Genomic DNA, 9007 nt, shown 5'->3' on the forward strand with positions numbered 1-9007 from the left:
AGCAACAGACTCAAAAGCCAGCTATACCTGGAAGACTTTCTGAGAAGTAGTCGTTTCCTAAGAGTTCTGAATACTGGCAATAAAGCTACTGCTATAAGCAATTTACAAGCATGAACTCAGGAATCACACTTAAAAAGAAAGAAAGAAAATGAGAAGACACTTATAAAATGTAATCCCCCACACACTCAACTCACCAAAGCAAATCCCAGGAGAAATAAGGTGGAAAAATCCAAAAGCTACCCACCTGGACTCTGAAACAGTAATAGCAGAAGAAACAAAGCAGATGAACAAAGCTCTAGAAAAACAAATCAAAGCAGAAATAATTTTCAGGATAAATACAGTGATGGTCACCAGAATGAAAGACATGCTTACTGAAACTAGAGTAATATGGATTGAAAAACTAGAGGAGCTTAGGAACATGATAGAAACCATGAACACCCAGCATAAGAAAGAAAAGGAATTTAAACAGATATCCAGGAGGTTAAAAACACCACTGAAAGTATACACAGCATAATGAGGCAATGTGAGGACAGAATATCATTTGTAGAATATAGGATTGTGGTTAGGGATGACGAAAAGAGAGATTTCTTAAAAATGCTATGTGATCACAAGAAATCAATATAACAGCTGCTAAATAATGCAAAGAAGAATAACATAAGGTTGACTGGAGACAATGAAAAAACAGGAGATAGTGCAAACGACATTAAAAAAAAAAATTCCTCAGAAGTCATGGCAGAAAACTTCCCAAAACAGAGAAAAAGAAATTGACATACAGATAAATGAGGCACATAGGACAACTAACCATGATAAAAAAATATCCCCCAAGACATATACTAGTCAAGATTCTAGAAATTCAATACAAGAACAAAGTATTAAAAGCTGTTAGAGGAAGGAAACAAATCACCTACAAAAGAAAGCCCATCAGAATCACAGCAGACTTCCCAATACAAACTCTCATGTCAAGGAGAGCTTAGAGCAAATTATTTTAAACCCTGCAGGAAAACAACTGCCAAACAAGATGGATGTACCCTGCAAAATTATCTTTCAGAACTGATGGAGAAATAATATACTTCTATGACAAAGAAGAGCTCAAGAAATTCATGACCACCACAGCAGTGTTCCAAAGTATTCTGAAGGATATTCTAGAAAGAAACAACAAGGACTTACAACTACATGAATCCCAACAGAGTAAATTAACCAGGCAGAAATTAAACAGAAAAGGAAATAAGGAAGCCAACAACAGAAAAATAACATAACAGAGATAAGAAAATATATATCAGTTATAACTATCAATGTTAATAGTTTTGATTCACCAATTAAAAGAAACAGACTGGCAGAATGGATCAAAAAGCCAGATCCAACAATTTTCTGCATATAACAAATACATTTAATTCAAAAATAAATTCATAGACTGAAAGTCAAATAACAATACTTCATGCAAAAGGAACCTGTAAAAAAGCAGAGGTGGCTATTTGCAGACAAAGTGGATATCAAGCCAAGACTAATTAAGAAGACAAAGAAGGTCACTACATCCTTGAAAAGGGAACAATCCAAGAGGAAGAGATGACAATCATAAATATATATGCATCAAATAGCAGTGCACCTAACTATATAAAACAAATATTAATGGACATGAAAAATCATATAAGCACTAATAGAGTTGTAATGAGACATCTCAGTACCACAGTCACAAATAGAACTGTACAAATGTAACTGTACTGTGTACCTAAAATATACCAATAAACTCAATGAGAAAAAGAAAACACATGACAAGGTATATCAAAAAGATTAAAGATAACAAGGGTGGGAAAGTTGTGAAGAAAAGTGTGTTTTTGCATACTGTTGCCAGGAATGTAAATTAGTACAGTCATTGTGGAAAGTAGTATGAAAGTTCCTAAAAACAACTAACCATAGAATTGTCATATGATCGAGCAATCCTACTACTGGGTATATAATTTGAAGGAAATGAAGTTGGCATGCCAAAGTGACATCTGTAATCCTAAGTTTATTACTATTCACAATAGCCAAGAGATGGAGACAACTTAAGTGTCCATCAATTGATGGATGGATAAACATGTAGCATATGTATACAATGGAATACAACTGAGCCATAAAAAAATGTAGTCCTGTCATTTTTGACAATACGGACTGTTAAGTGAAATAAGCTAGGCACAGAAAGACAAGTACCACATGATCTCTGGCTGGTCAAACACATGAAAAGAAAGAAATAAGATTATAGACAACAAGGTCTGAGATGATTAGAAGTTTGTGGCTGTACATATAGAGTCTTCCCTAGCCAGTTTCACCTTCCATTGTTTCAGTTACCCACAGTCAACCACAGTCCAGAAATATTAAACAGGAAATTCCAGAAATAAATAATTCACATTTAAATAACTTGTGCTTCTGTCTATTGGCCTAATTGTTTTATATTATTGTTAGTTATTGGTGTTAATCTCTTAATGTACTTAATTTCAAATTAAACTTTATCATGGGTACCTATGTATAGGCCAAAACATAGTACACATAGGGTTTGATACTATTTGGGTTTCAGGCATCCCCAGAATAACTGCAAACATATCTCCCACAGACAAGTGGGGCTACTACCCATGGGTGTGGGGGAAAATGTGAAGATCCTTTTATCACATCACAATGTTCTAGAAGAAGCAGTAAAGAGTCAAGTAGAAAAATTATAGTTAGTTGATGGCCATCTCTGGCTGATGTACAATGGGCATATAAATGACTAGCTAAGGAGTGGCAGGAGAGCAGAAATGGAGTCTATGCATGGCCCATCAGCGTGAAGCCCACCTACCACAAATGGAATACCTATATACAGTCCATGCAAAACTTCAGCTGCCATGCCGAGCCCCTAATATGACACCACTTCTTTAAGATCAAATAGCCAGCCACCTTGTGACAAGTGGACTACAACAGACCCTTTCCACCCTATTTGGGGCAGCTTTCAAGCTCATGAGAAAGATTATTTGAGGGTATGAATTTGCATTTTATGCTCATTAATCTTCATTCAGAACCACTATTTGGAGATTTATACAATGCCTAGCCCATAGGTATGTGCTATACATACCTATGTACAATCAGGTTTCATTTCACAGCAAAAGATGTTTGTAACCATGGGTTCCAGTGGCTGTAACACAGCCTGGACACTCCAACACCTGGTGATGTAATCGACCTCTGGAATAGAAGGCTAAAGGTGCTGTTCTAGTACTAGCTAGGAGACCATATTCTGCAAGGATGAGGTACTGCTCCCCAGGATTCAGTACAACTTCATATGACATACATCTCCAATAGGAACAGCAGATGGGGCCAGGAAACAAGGGACAAAAACAAAAACATCCCCACTTACCATTTTTCTTAAAGACTCACTGGAGGATGTGAAGTTTCTCATTCCTGAAACTCTGAGCTTGTAGAACCAGTAGTCACAATCCCCAAAGGTGCTATACTCTTGCTAGGGAATCATAGCAAATGTCCCACCAAACTTAGTTTCAGATGCTGCCTGGAAACTTTGGACTCCTTGAGTTTGGGAGCTAGAAGGCAATGAAGAGGAGTCAATGTCGTGGCAGAAGGAGATAGGTTTGGTGTTACACAATGGGGGCAAGAAAAATATGTGTGGTATTCAGGTCATCCACTTGGCTACCCTTTGGTAATACCTTACCCTTCTGTGACACTAAATAGGTAAACACAGCCTGAGATCATCACCAGGTGTTCAGACTTCCTTAGAAATTAGGTTTGTCACAGCAGTTTAATCACTGACACCAGTAAAGGTGGTAACTGACAATGAGAGGAATTTAGAATTAATGCTGAAAGAAAGCAGTAAGTCCAGCTGTGGTCTCAAGAGGAACTGAGAAACAGTTTGCACCACCAGCTTTCCTCTCCAAAGTTACACTAAAATTCTAGAGGAACAGTTTCCTGAAGGGGCACCTACACAGTGCAAAGGCTGAACTGCGACAGACACAAAGACACGCTGCTTTAAAACCTCTTCAAAAAAGGACTTGTTGCCTACACTGACAAGAGTGTGGTTAGGTGACACATTCAACTGCTAAAATTTTAATGTCTGACTCTAAGTTTTCATTGAGGTCACGCTCTTCTTGAGATGGCTTCTGCCAATGACTGAACAACACTCTGGTGCAAGAGCCTAGGCATTTTATCCCAACATAGGCCTCTTCATGCATATAGTATGTGTATTCTTGCAATTCAGTTGCAAACAGAATCGTGGAATGAGTTCTGTGACTAGAATCATGGAAAGAATTAAATTCATGAACTGAGGTACCACTGTATTTGCTCTAGAGCCACACTGTTCAATTCCGTTCCTTTCTTCTTTTTCAACCTTACAGATTCCAACTCCATCTCATTGCCTGGAGGACCCAAGTAAGAAATCTAATCTTTTCTCTCTCTATTCAGTTAGGGCTCAATCCTAACTTTCCTTGTTTTTTAAAAAATATATTTCTAAGTAATTGTAAATGTGATGCTGTACTTTCATTTAGATATGGACACAAATATTAAATAGGTCTATCTCTTGTGTTCTGTATTGTTAGAAGTGAAATTTATAAACTTAAATATTTTAAACCACCAAAATTCACCTTTGGCAACGGCCAACTATTTTAAATATGAAAAATAATAGTTAACAGTATTTTATACTAACAATCACCATGTATATCAACTAATTCAATTCTTAAAACTATGAAATAGGTGGATAATATAATTATTTCTATTTCAAAGGTCAGAAAATAGGCACCAAAAGTGAAGTAATCCAGGTCAACAGTCTTTGAATAAATCACAGAATTTTCAAGGCATGGTAGTACAGGCCTGTAATTTCAGAACTCTGGAGCCTGAGGCAGGAGGATCACTGCAGTTCAAGGCCAGCCTGGGATACATAGTGAGACTCTGCCTCAACAAACAAAAACACCAAAAACCCATAGAACTCATGAGTCAAACACAAGTAGTCCAGCTACAGTGTTTAATCCCCCCCATTATCAGTACTGGGGATCTAACTCCGGACCTTGAGCTTGCAAAACTGGCGACAAAACCACTGAGCTAAATCCCCGGGCCCCTAATTCTTAATATACTGTATCTCTAAAGAAGTACAAGCACTCCGAAATTATACTACAGAAGTGTTTGGAGAAGTCATGCCCGGTTTGTAAAAGGATGGGAACATAAAGATACGTTTGTTTTAGGAAGAGAGTTTCCATAACAGTAACAAGTAATCCACTTTTAGGTTTGGTTTCTAAAGTAAAGGTTACTAAAGAAAGTAAAGTAGGTTTTGTTAGTAAAGTAACGGTACTAAAGTAAGGGTTAAGGATAGAACCAGTTTGAAGACCTAGCTTTGAACCTTTTATAGACTGCAATTTGCAACTCTGCCAGATAATAATCTCTTTATTCTAATAATATCTTGCCATTTGGTACTGTTACCTAAAACAGAAGCATTATACTAAGAATTAACTTATTTCATTCTGTTTAGGATCTAATAGTCTCCCATTCGCTTGCTCTTAAAATCTTGAGGCTTAATGGGTATTAACGTTTAGCAATACATTAAAATTATTATTACTTCAAATTTTAAAATGTTAATTAATTAGTTAATTAATTATTGTGTACTAGGCTTTTGTCAAAGTAAAAAGTGTGGAAGAGGTCTTTAAATACTTCCACTGAAGGGGCTGAGGTGCACCTCAGGGGCACAGCGTTTGCCTAGCATGTGTGAGGTCCTGTATTTGATCCCCAACACTGAAAAGAAACAGATTTCTAAGGAAAAGTAGCTATTAAAAACTACTCTTGAATCGAATAAAAATAACTTGTTTGAGATTAAAGTAAACTCTGCTAAATCCTAGTAATTACCGTATCAAGCTTCCGGTGAGCAATCGGACGCGCTCACTGACGCCCAGATATAAGAACTACAGTTCCCATAACACACTACAGCCTTTTTAAATGCAATCTGCTACTGTCTGTCGTCATTTCCTCTAGCTCAGCCGGTGGATGCTGGACTTTGTAGTTCACACCAAGTTCTCGTTTGTCCGGGTTTTGGTAAGGAGGTGTGGCTGCATAGACTGCTTTGAATCTGGTGTTAAGATATGGTATCACGATTAATTTAATAGTATAACATATTAAAGCTAATTTAGCGGTCGGCTTTATGTATTTCATGCTCCGTCTTCCGGGCTCGGGAAGGGGAAGTGACGTACATCCGGTGTAATGGCGGCGCGGTGGAGTCTTAGGTAATTATCGAACCCCGTAAAGTCTCGCCAGACAGGGAGCTGGAGTTGGGGTGGCGTATTCCTGGATTGGGTGCACAGTGAAGGGGCTCAGGAGTGGGTGCTGCCAGGTCTGTGGGGCAGCGGGCAGTTACGCGCGGCTGTCCCGCCACTTGCGAGCCGGCTGAGGTTAGGGTGTGAGAGCGGGTTCGGCGGAGGAGTCAGAGCAGGTGGGCAAATAGCTCTCCGCCTGCGCGGACGGACCTGGCCTCTTACTGAGGGATTTGGAGAAGTATTTGTTATTGAAGTCCGGCCAAGGTGCGGGTTTCCTCGCCTTTCGCGTGCAGTGCGTTTCAAGCTCGCCCCTCGAGTCGATTGGTCTTACTCCTTTCTTAGTGCCCGGGACTCAGGCCATAGGAGTGGGATTAATGAACTGTAGATGATTTAAATATAGTGGATTGCACTCTTATGCGCCTTTCCAGCGTATTTTCCCTGCGACTGGTTCTTTGCATTTTCTTTAGTTATTAGTTTGACCGGTAATACTGATCTTTCCTGATGTTTAACTCAGGGGACGCTTTGTTTCTCATTATATGTTCTCTTCGTCTGTTATCTTGGAACTGCCTCCAGTATTGTGGTAACTCCTAAATGTGGGTCTCCTGTCTTCGTCGTTCTGTGATACACTTTCATATCACGATAATAGTTATTTTCAGCGAGTCAAACTGCAGATGTATTTTTTAACCTATTATTGAATCTTCATAGTTCTTTGAGGTAAATGGAGAAAGGGAGGGTTTTAGGAAAGGCAATTGTCAATGCAAGAATTAAGTGACTTAATGTTTGGGGACAGTTTCCTTTGCGTTTTTAGATGCCCGTAGAACAGAAATGGCAGATAAACAAGCGTGATATTAAGAAGATCAGTTAAAATGCCACTTTTTTTAGACTAGTCTTCTTTTAGGAGTGTCTGTGAATACAGAAGGTAACTCAGTTATCAGCCTACTTTTGGAAGGCAGATTTACATTAAAGATTACATCCAGGAGAAGCACTTATACAGGTAGAATCTTTAAGAGGAGTAAACCCATTGTGTTGGTGCTGGATAACAGGCTAACAACCACAGATTTCAGTCTTCGGTGTTTATTAGGGATACTGCTTGGAGCAAGTTACATAACATCTGTAGTTTAAGCTTCCTGGTCTACAAAATCGTAGATAATAACTATCTAATTTAGTAGGTTGCTCCTAAGGATGAAGAAAAATACCTTTAAGGTACTGTGCATGGTACCACCTGGAGTACAGTCTTAGCTATTTATTGCTTTTGCTATTATGCAGTTCATGAATCCTGTCTACGCTTCACCTCTTGTTTATTGGTTCTGAATGTTGCCCTTCTATTTTTAAGTGTCTGTGCCACCTTTGTCTTTTGTATAGTCTTTCCCATCTCATTTGACTGAGGCTCTAAAATTGTCTTGGTCATAATTTAGATGCCAATAATTTCGCTGTAATAACCTGGCCTACTTTTTCCAACAGTGAGGTCTCCTGAATCAGTATCTCCTTAGAACTTGTTGGCAGTGTAAATTTTTGGGAACTCCCCATTCATATTCTCTCTCTTTCTTTCTCTCCCTCCCTCCCTCCTCTCTTTCTCTCTCCTTTGAATCAGACCCTGGGAAATGGGAGCCATAGGAGCCCTTTAATCTGTTTTTTACCAGACTATCCAAGTGGTCCTCATGCCAGTTAATTTGAGAACTACTGGTCTAGCCCATCTGCTTTTTTAGCTCTTGTCCGTTTTCCCAGTTGCTGAGTTGTTGCAGATTGAAACTTCTCCCTGATAATTGTATGTTGCTAATCAACCTATGTGGCTTATACCTGGAATTACCTGAGACAAAATGGCACATCATATATTTGTAATGTCCATGTCCTGTGTTTTCTGTTCACTATACGCTTGTGTGTAGACTGAACTTTGCACTTATATCCTTAACTTGCTTATGGCTGGCCTAGAACTAGTTTAAGAAAGGAGTGTTTATTGATGATGCACAGTCGCTGATACCCCCCCCATGACTTTGAGAGCTTCTTCATTAAATTTCTCTACTTTTTTGTTTTAAGTTTGAAACTCCTGGCATGGGAAGCTGGTCGAACAGTAAGACCTCTAGCATATGACTTTCAGCAGACTTTGAGACAGATTATACTTTTTGTCACCACAGTATATCTATTTCCCAAGTGGACATTAGAAGAGGCATTTTAAATGGTTAAAAGGATGCAATATTTCAAATCATTGTCTTCAAGATAGATAAGAAGAAATAGGGAGTACTTTTGCAGATGTGAAGGATGAGATTGGGGGATGAAAAAATAACATGTTCCAATTCTACAAGGAATGTAATCATTATGTGTTGCAACCATGTACTAATGAAAATACATTTTTAAAAAAATACTACATGAGGAGAGAAAGATTAAAGAAAGGAAAATACAACAAAAAGGAGATAAAGGCTGCTTTGACCTAAACACATACTAAACAATTCTGTGAGTACTTCCCTGAGTTAGTTTATTAGAACAGTTTCATTCTGAGTGACAGGAGAGCCTCTGTAGTGGGATGTGGTGGTACATGTCTAGGCAGTGGTAGCGAACCTATGGCATACATGCTGCAGCGGGCACACAGAGCCCTCTCTGTCAGCACACAGCCAAGTTGCCCCACCATCCCCTAGCAGCTGAGTATTCAGGTTTAATTGCAGTGTTGGCACGCTGTGATAAATAAGTGAGTTTTGGGTTGCAGTTTGGACAGTTGGTCTCTAAAAGGTTTGCCAGCACTAGTGCAGGGATTGCTTCATATATAT

At 38.8% G+C, this 9007-nt stretch overlaps 1 protein-coding gene across 2 annotated transcripts in view; it reads left to right on the top strand.

The window, feature by feature from the left end:
• The first annotated feature begins 6047 nt into the window (after nucleotides 1–6047).
• Nucleotides 6048–9007, top strand: part of Cwc22 (CWC22 spliceosome associated protein homolog) — a 60324-nt gene continuing 57364 nt past the window's right edge. The window contains exon 1 of one of the 2 annotated variants that reach the window (XM_010636791.3): nucleotides 6048–6218. The gene's annotated coding sequence lies outside the window, so the exon portion shown is untranslated. Of the gene's footprint in view, nucleotides 6219–6249; nucleotides 6326–9007 lie in introns of those variants that run through there. The other variant, XM_010636792.3, reaches the window with a different exon arrangement.

The sequence above is a fragment of the Fukomys damarensis genome, unplaced genomic scaffold (genome assembly GCF_012274545.1).
Source record: "Fukomys damarensis isolate Sample0158 unplaced genomic scaffold, DMR_v1.0_HiC HiC_scaffold_26, whole genome shotgun sequence".
Taxonomy (NCBI): Eukaryota; Metazoa; Chordata; class Mammalia; order Rodentia; family Bathyergidae; genus Fukomys; species Fukomys damarensis.